Consider the following 14,770-nt stretch of genomic DNA (forward strand, 5'->3'; position numbering starts at 1 on the left):
CGTACAACACCTCGGGAAAGCACAAGTCTGATGTCATTTCACTTAGTTTATGGCAATGAGGCAGCGGTACCTATAGAAATTGGAGTACTTTCGGTCAGAAGGACACTATACGATGAAAGAAATACGGAGCAGCGGCTAGCTGAGATGGATCTTATTAGCGAGACCCGCGACCGAACGGTGGCTCGGCTGGAGGCTTATCGACAAAGAATGAGATAAAATTACAACATAAGAGTAATTCCTCAATTCTTTGGAGAAGGAGATCTGGTCTGGAAGCAAATCAAGCCAGTAAGGGGCGTGACTAAGCTAGCACCACAATGGGATGGACCTTATAAAGTCATTAAAAAGTTAGCCTCCGGAGCCTATTATTTACAAGATGAATGAGGCAAGAAGCTAGATCGGCCCTGGAGCGCTAATTACCTACGACCTTATCGAGTTTGAAGAGACAGGCTGAGAAGTGCAGATCGAGTGATAAGCTGAGCTGTGACTTATCTCAAAGATTGGGTTAGCAGACCGAGGAAAAGCAGATCGGAAAAAATGAGAAATGTGAAAGCAGATTATATGTAAGACTTTATGGCAAAGCTAAGCAATTTAAAACAAGCATTGGAAGGTAAACAAAGAAACAGTAAAGTAGTTTACAAGCAATTCTCGAATCATTATGTACAAAAAGTCAAAAAATGTCATTCAAAAGGAGCAAATATCTCATCCGGTATCCCTTTGATGATCCGATCATGGTCTAAGAATTCAGGAGGCGGAAGGGACTTTAAATAGTCCTGCTCGTGAAGTTGTCGCAAAGCCCTGCCCGCCCCGCCCGCCCCGCCCGCCCCGTAGATAGCAGATGTGGAAAAACGATGTCCCACCTGTGCATAAAATTCTGGAGAACGCAGATACATGGCACGGTTTTGCAAGCAACGATCGTTCTCCCCTTCTCTGTAAAGTGCCAGAGCTGTTGACACGCCCTCTGTGGTGGCCCTAGCCTAAGCTAGTTCACTTCTGGCAGTGGCCAATTCTGTTACTTGGGAAGTCAGTTGGGTCTCTTGAGATTTCAAAAGGGCCTACTGTGATTTTAATTTTTGATCCTGATCTTGCACCAGAGTTTCGGCCGCATGCAGTTTTTGAACCAACTAGTCCATAGCTCTTTGATGCTCTAAAGCCTGCTGATTCATACTCTGTTGGTGTACATTATCAGCCTGACTTTGCTTTTCCTGGAGCTCTTCAAGTTCATGCTCGGTTAGGGCCAGGGACACTTCTAGACTATTCTTCCTGCTGGTCAAAGCTTTTATTTCCACTCGCAAAGCATAGCTGGCCTGGGCAGGATCATTTAGTTGCAATTCCAGTTCAGCAACCTGGTCGTGCAGCATCTTATTTTGATAATGAGTAGCATGGAAGGAATGGTTCACTATCAGATATTTTGCACAGGCCTGGGACATACAAGAAGTATATGATAAGAGCGGGAAAAACAATAGTTGGGAAGTTTTTAAAGGTTACCTTGATATATAATTCTGCGAATTGGTCCATTTGAGCTGGGGAAGACAAGGAATTCATATGCTGCAGGCTTTCTTCCCATAAGGTGGCCAGCCGACCTTTTATCTTGAGGGAGCTGGTGGGAACATCTGATTGAGACCATAATTGCTCTTCAGAGGGAAGAGTAGTGCAATAATTCTGATAAATAAGCGGAGGGGGTCCTGAGGGACCCGCGGCTGAGCCCGGAGGAGCTGAAGACTCGGCGGATGTACCAGAAGGAGTTGAAGAAGGCCCCTGATGAGGCATGGCAGACGAGATAGTGGAAGGTCGTTCTGAGGTGCTAGCTTCATCGTCATGAGCGTGCTGTGAGGTGGTAGGATGAGCCAATGGGGGCTTGGCCTGATTATTGGATGAAGTAGGGGGATCAGCCACATGGCTCAGAATTGAAGGTGGAGTCGCCTGAGGGGATGTAGGAGAGGTAGCTGCATTTGGAGGAGGAGAAGGGATAGATGATGGGCCGGAGTCGGACATCGGGCGAGGGGCTCGGCGCCGATGTCTTTGAGATAGCGGCTGATCGTCAGAGTCAGAATCATCGGAGGACGACCTAGCCCTGTGTCTAGAGGGAGTTGGGGTGTTTTGGCTCAGGCGTTCATTTGTGGCACGAGCCCTGCGAGCCGCCTAAGCAGCCTCTCTGAAAGCAGGACTGGCAAGAGAGACGTTGCCTGTTCTTCAGCCAAGACCCATATGCCTTTCGCCAAGGCCTTGACCAGGGATGTAAGGGGCTCGAGGAGGACTAACCAAGGGTAGCGGTGTTGGGGGAGTAGGTCGGGCCGTACGTGGGGCTCGGGGGCGAGCGGGAGCCCGGGGGCGAACGGGAGTAGACGGCCGAGGTGGACGAGCAGCCCGGGGGCGAGCGGGAGTGGCCGATCGAGGGGCACGAGCAGTCCGAGAACGAGTAGGAGGGGCCAGTAAAGAAGGTCGGGCAGCAGGAGACCCTCGCCGAACGGGTCTGAGAGGAGGATCGGTCGATGAAGCCCCACCAATTAAGGTCGAAGACGAGTGGGGAAGTGCTCTTCTCTCCAGGATAACTCGTTCTCGCCTCATTATCTCCATGTCACATAGAGGGAGGGGATGAACCTCCGAAGCATAGGTCAAGACTTCAGCTGCACCAGGTAAAGTGTGGAATTACTTTCCTTAGATCCCCAGAAGAAATAAAATACTCATGCAGTGATGACAGAGCAGAAAGAAAAGCTTACCAAGGGAGCGAGGCGTCTCTTGGGTCAGATGGCTCAGGCGAAAGTAGGACAACAATTCCTCAGATAGTAGACGCATTTAGTTAATGCGCCAGCCGACCAGGCGAGATGAGGCTTCCAAATAAGAAGCGTCTAGATGAAACTCTCCCAGTTCAGGAGAGGAAGGAGGTAACTATTGCCATCGCAGGGGCCATTCCACGTCGCGGGGAAAGGCAATGAAGAAAAATTAGCCTCTCCAGCTCGGATCAGAAGGTGAAAGGGATGAGAAAAAATTAGTTTGAAGACGGGGCTGAAAATGAAATATGCCTTCTTCTTGGCGCCGTAGGGTGAAGAAGCAATGAAATAAGTAGGCGGACCAAGATATTTCGTACACTTCACACAGAATTACAAAGCCACAAAGGATTCTTATGGAATTAGGTGTCAGTTGCCCCAGAGGAATCTGAAAATAGTGGCCTATGTCGGTAAAGAAAGGATGGATGAGAAGACGGAGGCCAGCCACAAATTGTTCTCTGAAAAAGGTGCTGGAGCTAACAGGGGGATTGAAGAATTGATGTACTCCAGTTGGAATGATCACTTGCACGTCATCTTCGGCCCCATAAGTGTAACGTAAGTCATCTCGAGCACATTCATCGAAAAAGGAAGAGCTGGGGTAAAGTATCGATGCCAAAGAAGAGACAAAAGAAGGGGACTCCATGAGAAGCGGAAACGAAAAGAGGGAGGATTAAGCGAAAAAGGATTGAGTCGAAAGTAGCAGGAGCAGGAAGGATGCAAATAAAAGGCAGAAGAAAAGGACGTCAAACGTTGCAAGTCGAAAGCGAGGAGAATATTTATAGGCGCCTAGCCAAGGGGTATTTTCGTCAGATTATCAGCCGTCGGCGCAAAATAATGGGCGGGAGCAACGAGAGCCGTAGGATCAGCCTCGGAAATAACGCCTAAGGGCATACATAGAAAAGTACTGGCACGAAGTGTGAAGAGGCGGACCTCGGGAAAAGATACCGTGTACTCGAAAAAGTAATTGCGCTTCCCCGAGCTGGCTTATCTCTTAAATAACGACCTGTATTTGAGCAGACCTGAATAACGAGGGGTCCTGGTCTACATCTAATTTCCTGGTCAGCCTCAATACAGACCTGGAGCCTGACGGATCTTGGCCTTTATATAATTTTTAATGTCTCGGTCTTCAAACTTAGACTGACCTGCAAAAGAGGTCAAGGAAAGATCGAGAAGCGAGAATAAGGCAGAATCAGCCGGAGAAGGTAACGAAGTAGGTCAGGAAATTAGAAGGATCCCTGACCAGGGGTAAGTGAGACCTAAAGCAAGGGGCCGAAGCATGAACAGGAGAAGGATCGATTATCAACAGTAGTAGACCAACACAATATCAGTCAATTACTATGATAAAAGTCAAGGGGCCGCTACTAAAGCATATCATTAGAAGCACAAGCATGCCAAAAGAAAGATAAGTTTAGAAAGACGTTGAAATAGAAGTAAAGTCGGTTAATTACAATTTCACATCAAGACATGCAATACATGGTGTCATTCTAGGGATGGTTGTTTGCGGGAGCCGAGTCATCAATAGTTGGGTCTGCAGGAGGTTTAGGCGGGCAGGGAGCAGGGTCAGTTGGAGGCTCGGGCAAAAGGAAGAAGTTGTCATCATCCTTAAAAGAAGGGGAGGAGCCGCATCAGTAGTTCCTGCGGCGACCCCTGAGCCTGTGGAGGAAGGCACACGCCAAAAATCAGTGAAGGAATATTTCTTGCAAGTTTTCCTCCGAGGTCTCGAAGTAGACGCGGGAGCATCTAAGGGAAGGGGGACAGATGGAGTGTCAAAGCTCCCGGGCTGGTCCGCTAAGGGTAAAGGTGGTTGACCGGGAGAAGAGGCTGGCGCTTGCGAAGAAGCTTGCTCAGGAGCTATATCTCGACCGAGAGCCAGGACTGATATGCGGGGGGACACGATAGGAACCTTAGGCCCCATAGTGCTCTCCCGGGCCGGAGATGCAGCTGGGATTTCCAAAGGGCGATGAGCGGCAGAAGGGCGACGGTTGGAAAGGAGAGGTGGGGGTGACGCCTGAATAGCTGGAGTCACTCTTTTCCTCTTGCGTTGGAGTTTTAGGTGTTCAGTCGGTCGGGGAAATGCCACTTGCCTCCCCTCAACCTGCTCTCCAACGGCCTCCCCGGCCTGTTCTTCAGAGGCTTCCTCAACCTGCCCGACCGTGGATAGCTCAGCCTGTTCTATAGCAACCGAGCCTTCCGCAGGAACCACCTCCAGGGGAAGCGCTGTGAAAGTTACTTCCTGGGTCGTCGCTGGCAAAATGGGTGGTGGAACAGAAGGAGCGGATTGCGAAGCAGAAGGAGCAGATCGGGAGGAAGCTGCTACACCCCGTCTAAGCTCCTCACCTAGATTTTTCAAATAAGAGGAGGACCGGCGCTTAACATCGGATGAGTAGGCTCGGTACATGGCAGCCTCTGCAATAAAGAAGAAAGATACCTCAGTTAGCGAATAATAGATAAAAGGAAAACGGGGTCTTACCAAATGGAGCCTCGATGTCCTTCTGAACAGGGCTGAGCCTAAATAAATATAGAAAGCCTTCCAACAACAACACAGAAAAGTTAATAAGTATGCCTTGGAGTGCTTCGGAGGCAGGGATACAAGCAGGCTGGTGCTGATGTACAGGGAGGTCGGCCGGGAGGTCGGGGCGCCATTGTATGGGCCCGACCAGCGGCTGGGGCATTCTGACAAAGAAAAAACGGGATTTCCACCCCTTGTTCGAAGAGGGCATGTCTGCAAAGAACTTATAGCCGGGCCTAGCTTGTACCATGAATACGCCCGACTCTGAACGTTTGAAGGAATAAAAGTGGTGAAAAAGATGAATAGTCAAGGGAAGCTCATATACATGACATAGAATAATGGTGCCGCAAACTACCCTAAAGAAGTTAGGAGCAAGCTGAGAAATGCAAACGCCAAAGTATTCTCTCAAGGAAGAAATGAATGGATGGATGGGAAAACGAAGACCTCCTAAAATCTGGTCTCTAAAAATGGTCACGAAACCTTCCGGAGGGCTAGCAGGATGCTCTTGCGGTGTGGGAACTCGGAGTTCATAAGCGTCATCAAGATGCAGGTCTGAGCGAATCACTGATAGGTCGTGGTCATCCATATCTGAAATGAAGCAGGAATACCAAAGAGTGGTCTTACCATCAGCCATTATCAGGGTAAAGGGGGTTGAGGATGAGATTAATCGAAGAGGAGAAGAACGCTAGACGGAGGAGCTTAGAAGAGGAAAGGTGCGGATGCCGGTGAAGTTGAAGCGACAGGAAGTGAGCAGTCAAAACGTGCAAGGCAATGACTGCGGACGGCCTTTAGGGTTTATAAAGGGAGTGTTCCTAGGGAATATCGAAAAGAAGAGTAGGCTAAGTAAAGTGTTAATATGGCTATCCCCTCAACACCACTAATAATATGTTTCTTGATGACAGACGAAGTGGGAGCTCTTCGAACTATTCCGGGTCGGGAGTTCGACCCCCAGATCGGCAACCTACATCCGGGTCGGGAGTTCGACCCCCAGATCGGCAACCTACATCCGGATCGGAAGTTAGACCCCCAGGTCGGCTGCATGTGTCCTGGTTGGATCAATCCGCAGGTCGGCAACATTTATCTGGACCAGGAAAGCTCCTGCTCGGTCGGCTGTCCCAGACTCTTGCTCCAGTGCAAGTTATAAGTGAGCTTTGCTCTCACGCCCAACGACCAAGCTGCTCAGTCGGCTGTCCCAGACTCTTGCCCCAGTGCAAGTTATAAGTGAGCTCTACTCTCACGGCCAACGACCGAGCTGCTCGGTCGGTTGTCCCAGACTCTTGCCCCAGTGCAAGTTATAAGTGAGCTCTGCTCTCACGCCCAACGACCGAGCTGCTCGGTCGGCTTTTCCAGACTCTTGCCCCAGTGCAAGTTATAAGTGAGCTCTGCTCTCATGCCCAACGACCGAGCTGCTCGGTCGACTTTTCCAGACTCTTGCCCTAGTGCAAGTTATAAGTGAGCTCTGCTCTCACGCCCAACGACCGAGCTGCTCGATCGGCTGTCCCAAACTCTTGCCCCAGTGCAAGTTATAAGTGAGCTATGCTCTCACGCCCAACGACCGAGCTGCTCGGTCGGCTTTTCCAGACTCTCGCCTCAGGGCGAGTTATAAGTGAGCTCTGCTCTCACGCCCAACGACCTTTCAGGTCGGCTCCCATGAGAGAATTAAAATCAGGCTGGCATGTCTCACGCTGATCAAAGCATCTTCAAGTGATCAGGTCGGCTTCATATAATCCTATTTTAGCTCCCTTATGCAAATATGCGATGGATGAGTTTTTACCAAATATGGGAGGTTATCTGCAACAGAGCAGCAGTATTAACTGGAAAATCAGGTTCGCCCATTCATTACAGTATTGATTTCCAAGTATTATACTGGTCTGACTATCTAAGTTCGTAAAGTTAATTCATGGTAAAATTCTTATTTCATAAGCATAAGCCGGTTTATAAGAATGTTTGCTAGGTGTGAAAATAGCAGTAATATCAAATTTATAGGTCAAGCAGCAAATTGGCTCTCATAACAGACCAAATGGGCAAATGGAATCTAGCGGGATGGACTGCCCAGGAGGATGAGCCTCTCCAACTAATAAATCTCAGGGTCACAGGCAAGTACAGCAGCATAGTTCAGTGAGCATACAAAACATTCATTACAAAACCAGCACTCACTATACGAGCTCAATAGCTGAATTACTGTTTATGAATTACATAAGACAAGTAAGGGATACAGGCGCTGCCACAGGAAGGAACGTCCTACAAGTCAGGAGCTACTGAGACAACTAGAGCCCGGACAGGAGCCACTGAGACAACTAGAGCTCGGACAGGAGCCACTGAGATAACTAGAGCCCGGACAGGAGCCACTGAGACAACTAGAGCTCGAACAGGAGTCACTGAGACAACTAAAGCCCAGACAGGAGCTACAGGAGTTAGTTAAGGGATGTAGGCACTGCCACTGGAAGGAACATCCTGAGGATCAGAAGCCACTGGGATGTTTGAAGCTCGGGCCAGCTCCGCTTGAAGGGATCTGATGATTGTCTGTTGCCAAGAGATGGTGTCTTGTTTATCATTAAGGCACATACGGAGGAGGGATAGCTCGGTCTCATGCTCTCGCTGCAGATGCTCCTGGAGGCTAAGTTGGCATTGCAAGTCAGATTGGTATTTTTCTTTCATCGCTTTTTCAGCGTGAACGCGAGATTTAGCAAGGCGATACAAGGCGTCTGTGTCCCGCCAGGGAGCGAGTTGACGATCTCAATCCATGGACATATTTTTCAGCTCGTGCTCCTTCTCTGCAAGCTGTAGGGTGAGTTGATTTAGCCGCACTTGGGTGGATGGCTGATCAACCTCGTCGGAAGAGGGCGAATGCATTGTGCCAAGGAGAAACCGGGAGAAGGCAGAATGACGAAAAGAAGGAAGAAAGCAGGGGAAAAGAAGGATACGAGAAGGGAGCGTCTTGAGGTCTTTTTAAAGAGGAGATTGAGTACTTGAGACAAAATAATTACGCAGGCACCGTACTCCAGGCAACCACTAAAGCAATTACGTAGGCACCATACACCAGGCAACCACTAAAGCAATTACGCAGGCACCGTACTCTAGGTAACCACTAAAGCAATTACGCAGGCACCGTACCCCAGGCAACCACTAAAGCAATTATGCAGGCACCGTACCACAAGCAACCACTAAAGAAATTACGCAGACAGGGTATCCCAGGCGACAGGACATAAAGGTTGGTACGGTATGTAGGGCAGGAGGCAAAGAGCACAGAGGTGTGTATGGGTCTAGTCAGTCAGACTTGGGTCTTCCTTCGACTAGACTTGAGGGGGAGGCTTGTGATACGGTGCATGAATGTGGGGTCGGTGTGATGATCTGGCACGGGGTCAAAGCCACAGAAGGGTCAACAGTCACGCCAGCGTGGAGGTCAGAAGTCTAGCCCCTGTGGCCAGTCAAACGTTACACCAGCCTGGAGGTCAGAAGTCTAGCCTCCGTGGCAACGCCATCGTGGAGCTCAAGAATCAGAATTACAGGGAGGTCAAGATTCTGACCCATGTGGCTAAAGTCAAAGCTTCAGTTGAGGGGCTGGTCAAAGGACAGTATTTACGAGTTGGGCCAGATCTGATCTCGAAGGGAATCGAAAATGGACCCGACCCACAGGGCCAAAAACAATTGAGGATCAGACTCATGAGTTAGGTATGATCAGGGAATAAAAGTTCCGATGAAGCGGTATAGGTCGGGAAGCTGACCCAGCATGCAGGTCGGGACGTTCATACCATGGATAACAGCGGAAATGCAGGTCAGGGAACCGACCCAGCGTGCAGGTCGGGACGTTCATACCATGGATAACAACGGACAGATGCGGGTCGGGAAGCTGACCCAACGTGCAGGTCAGAACGTACAGGCCCTGGATAGCAAGAAGCAGATGCGGATCGGGAACCGACCCAGCGTGTAGGTCGGGACGTTCATACCATGGATAACAATGGACAGATCCGGGTCGGGAAGCTGACCCAACGTGCAGGTCGGAACGTACAGGCCCTGGATAGCAATGAGTAGATGCGGGTCGGGAATTAGACCCAACGTGCAGGTCGGAACGCACATGCCCTGGATAGCAAGAAGCAGATGCGGGTCAGGAAGCTGACCCAGCGTGCAGGTCGGGACGTTCATACTATGGATAACAGTGGACAGATGCAGGTCAGGGAACCGACCCAGCGTGCAGGTCGGGACGTTCATACCATGGATAGCAATAAGCAGATGCGAGTCGGGAAGTAGACCCAGCGTGCAGGTCGGAACATACTTGCCTTGGATAGCAATAAGCAGAGGCGGTCGGGAATCAGTAGGTCATCGGGATGTACATGCTTCGAATGACGCAGATAAAGGTGGGTCAGGAGGCCAGACACTACGTGACAAATAGACCTGCAAGGAATCGTAACCGCTTGTCAGAGGACAATCATCACATGTCAGGGAATATTCTAACGGTTGGAGGCTCATACTCCTCTTGGTTCCTCCGCCAGCCTATAAGAAAAAGCCACGTGTCGACCACCGCCAGACAGAGCCTGACATCCGACATTCCCTGACATTCACCAGGTTCCAGAAGCCTCAGTTGCAGTATAAAAAGGGATGCTTTGTCCCTTATGCAGATACGCTCACTCGTCATTTCTTACCAGTCTTTTACTTTTCGTGCTTTCTCTATGATTTCTGGGGAAAAAGTACCTGACTTGAGCGTCGGAGGGCCTGACCCGGGGACTTTTTCCCTAGTTTATGATCTCTAACGACCGTGTGACTCGTTTGAGTGTGTGCAGCGCAATAGCGTCATCATCTTGATCCTTTCTTTCCGTAGAATCATCCGTGCGAACCTGTCCAAGGGGTACCTCGCTGCTTCAGCATCTCAACGACTTTCCGTCAACTTTTAGCACAACAAGGCCAGCCTTCATCCGACTCAGCTTCCGGACGTGATCAGTATTGTTAGTTAATAATTTAATAGGATGTGAAAGGAAATAGGGGCGTAACCTCGGGACGGCTAGGACTAGCCTATATGCTAATTTTTTTAGAGTAGTGTAGTGACATTCAACATCTTTCAATAAATTAAATGAATTAAGAAGAACACTGGTTGCTATTCATTGTCCTCCTGCCGCACTAAAACCGACCCTACAACGCTTTTAGTGGCGGACATGTGCATCCTTAATAGCTCGCCAGCTATTGATTTAGCGAGTACAAACAAGGTGGACAAGTAATCCTTAGGCTCCTTCAGCAATTTTGACTCAACATTCCATTGGAACTTGGTGGCTTAACGAAGTATCTTGAAGAAGGATAGATTCTGATTAGACGATCTTGAGATGAGCAGGGGCAGTGTTGTGATTCGCCCGGTCAGTTGCTGCGCTTCCTTCAGATTATACGTAGGGGAGCCATGTCTCGGAGAGCCAGCACTTTGCTGAGGTTAGCATCAATTCTCCGCTCGATCACAATGTAACCAAGGAAACATCCGCTCTTGGCTCCAAACAAGCACTTGCTGGGGAAAACTTGAGTACGCACTCCCTCAATGTTTGACACGTCTCGTCAATGTCTGCACATAAGTCAACCGCTCGACGGGACTTGATCAGAATGTCGTCCACGTGCACCTCCATGTTTCTTTCAACGATCCACTTCTAGAATACTTTGTTCATAAGTCGTTGATAAGTAGCATCTGTATTTTTTAGTCCGAATGACATAATATTATAACAATAGGTTCCTTTAGCAGTGATAAAACTAGCCTTCTCCTGGTCCTCTTTGGCCAATGGGACTTGGTGATAGTCTTGATACGCGTCCAACATGCATATCAACTTATAGTCAGAAGTCGAATCTATCAATTAATCAATGTGCGACAAGGGGTAGTAATCTTTTGGACACGTCTTGTTCAAGTCCTAGAAATCCACACAGACACACCATTTGTTCTTAGGTTTGTATACTAGCACTATGTTAGCCAGCCAACTCGAGAACTGTACCTCCCGAATGTGCCTCTCCTCGAGCAGTTTGTCCACCTTTGCTCGGATGATCTTATTCTGCTTGACTCAAAAATCTCTCTTTTTTTTGCTTAACATGTTACGCTCGAGGGTAAGGTTGCCCAACAAAAAATAAGGCAACACCTCCTCTGTAACAGTGATAAATAAAACCAATATACAATGTCACAAGGATATTCACAAGCCATCAACAGCTCACATGGTTGGATATAAATACAACCATGCAATTATATACACAGTCCAGACGACTGAAACAAAAGAACATAACCACGTAATTGTATAGTAAACAACCCACACTACTGTAGTAAAACACAGTGAAAGTCACAAAACGAGTGTAAAACCACACTATAATTAACTACGAGTTGGCCTGACTTGACACAACCACATCAAAACAATTACAGGAAGCCACAAAGCTAAACGCCATACAAAGGATACATATACACGAAACAAATCCAAAGCTAATAATGCGAACGGAAGCAATAATAGAAGAAGTCGCTCGATGTGACATAAGATTGATGGACAAGATCTCTAGGTGACTCCATAAATCCATTACTTGCTACCTGGAGAAAGAAAACTAGTTCATGGGTTGCTGAGTGCTGGGACTCAGCGGGTAATAGACAGATAGTGCATGAACATAATTAAAAACTAGAGATACAAAGGTATACAATCTCATAGAGAAATAGCAGATACTATCATGATATCATAATAAATATCCATACCTGAACCCATATCCTAGGCTAGAAATAGAAGGTCAAGAGTAGTAAAGATCTACTATAGTACTGCTTGTAACTACAAGGGTAACATGTGAGTTATATACATATTACAATTAAATAAGTTAGTGTCTAAACACAAACAATAGGTATCATATGGATAAAAATAAAAACAATAGCATAAGCTAACATATAACAAAAGTGTATGCACGGATGGTTACCCTTCTCACCCCTTCGCACCATGACCCCTGTATGGTTGAGAGGCCGAAACAATGACAACTGTACAACACTCAAAAGCTGCCACTACTCTTGAGTGACCGAGTAGACAGGTGCTGAGTAGCTAACTAGCTACATAGTGAAAAGGGATACCTGCTCACAACTCCAACTATCACTACCTATGAGTGGCCGAGTGTGGCACGACATGACAAGCTGCATCTGCTCCATCTACCACTACCCATGAGTGGTCGAGCGTGCGACTCTGGCCAACGACCCTCTCAACCACAAGAGAGACATGGTTATTGGTATGCGTGCAATGACATGATGTGCAAGATGCAGTAGTCATCACATATATAAACAGAAATCAGGTGTATTAAATGAAGCCAGCATGCTCAACAAGGTATATGAATAAACAACAATTAAAGTAAGTAAGCATGGTATCTAGTATCTATTAAATATCATGGATATTAATGTGAGACTATATAAATATCAAATCAATTAACTCAAAGATCGAGTGGATAAGTATCAAGCACAGGAAAAATATGAGTGAAGTCAAGGTAAAACACAACGTATTCGAATATAAAGTTCATGCACTAGGGTCAAAGTACTAAAGAGACAAAGTATGAAGTACCCGCCTTTATATGTCGATCGTGCTAAACAATCTCACTTCGAGACACTCGTTTTGAATCAAAGTCTTGCAAATCACAATGTACAATTTAACTAATTATATATGCGACAACTAGCTAAATCTCAACCCATACTAATTAGGGAAAACTCTAATCGAATCATCCATGAATCCTTTAATCTTTTCAATTATAATCTACAATCCATTAGGTCAAACTCAACCAAAACTATATTATTCCTTCACATTTCTCCTTTTTAATCCAAGACATGAATCAATAACCCATGGGATCCTTTAACAACATAGATCATCTACAATATGAATTAAAGGGAAAAACATACTAATGGGAACTTAGACTGATGCCTGGATAAGGATAGGTTGCCTCTAACTCAGCAAGGCTTAGCTCTATTGATACATAACCCTATTAATCAATCCACCGTATCTAAGGATTAATCCAGATCTTATTCCACCTAGTGAAGTAATTGTTGGAGTGTATACTGAAAGCCTAAGCTTTGTAAACATTCATGTTAAATAAAGAATCGCATTTGGTCAATTTATCTACATTTGTTTGTAGTTGTTCAATTAATTTATATTGTAGATAACATAGCATGTGGTGTCATATGCAGAAGATAATGTTATCAGTACCTTATAAATTATAAACAGTAGCTCACGACCAAAATGGAAAGGAACAAACCATTAGAAGGTCGTAGTGTAATTAGGTATCAGTTTATCTTGACTGTATAATTACACTAGTACACTTAGAGTGTATTGAGTAGGACCATTTGAGGTCGTTTCTTTTATACTGATTTTATAAAGAAACAAAGATCTCGATTATTATGGAAGTATGTGCTCTTAATCCTGATATAATAACAAGCACATATATTTGATATTTATTTCTTTAATTTATCAATGGGTGAGATTTAGCTCGATGAATCAATAAGCCCGATAAGTTGGGAAATGATATCACTTATAGTGTGTGTTGTTGATTATAGAAGGAAACTGTGTCCTAGAGATACTAGGTTGAGAATGTCCTCAAGAGGAGCTCATAAAGATTGTCATGTTAAACCCTGTAGGTGGACTTAGTCCGACATGATAATAAGGTTGAGTGGTACTACTCTTGGATTTAGATATTAATTAAATGAGTTATCAGTAACTCACTTAATTAATGGACATTTGATATCTTAAACACAGGGAGACTAACACACTCATAATAAGAAGGAGCCCAAAAATATAATTTGGGATTGGTGTGGTAGTTCAATGATAGTTCTCTAGTGGAATGAATTATCATTGATAAAATTAAGTTGCGTGTTCGGGGCGAACACGGGATGCTTAATTTTATCGGGAGACCAAAACCAATTCCTCCTCTCGGTCCCTATCGTAGCCTCTTATTTATAGAGTTCTCTACCCACCTATACCCAATGGGGCGGCCAAGCTAGCTTGGGAACAAGCTTAGGCCGGCCTAGGTATAAAATTGTGGACGGCCCTAGCTTGAACCCAAGCTAGTAGGGGCCAAAATAAATTAAAAAGAAATTTAATTTTAATTTTATTATTATGTGGAAGATATAATTTAAAGAGAATTAAAATTAAAATATCTCTTGTAAAAGATCTATAAAGATTAAAGAAAGAGATTAGATCTCTTTCCTTATTTGTAGATTGGAGAGATTTTTTATTTTCTTTAAAAATTATTCACATGTTGATAATATTAAAATTATAGAAATTTCCTTTTATCAACCATGAAGAGATTTTAAAGAGAAATTTTATTTTTTAAAATTTCCGGAAACAAATTAGGAAGTTTTAATTGTTGATTAAAACTTGTCTAATTTTTTCCTTCATTGATGTGGCCGGCCATTGGTTTTAATTTGGGAAATTTTATTTTATTTTTCTCAATAAAATCATGTCAAGGAAATTGAGGAAATTTTATTGTAATTAAATTTCCTAATTTGCCTAGGCCAAGGAATATAAAAGAAGGGGTGAGG

Source organism: Zingiber officinale, chromosome 5A (assembly GCF_018446385.1).
Source record: "Zingiber officinale cultivar Zhangliang chromosome 5A, Zo_v1.1, whole genome shotgun sequence".
NCBI classification, from domain to species: domain Eukaryota; kingdom Viridiplantae; phylum Streptophyta; class Magnoliopsida; order Zingiberales; family Zingiberaceae; genus Zingiber; species Zingiber officinale.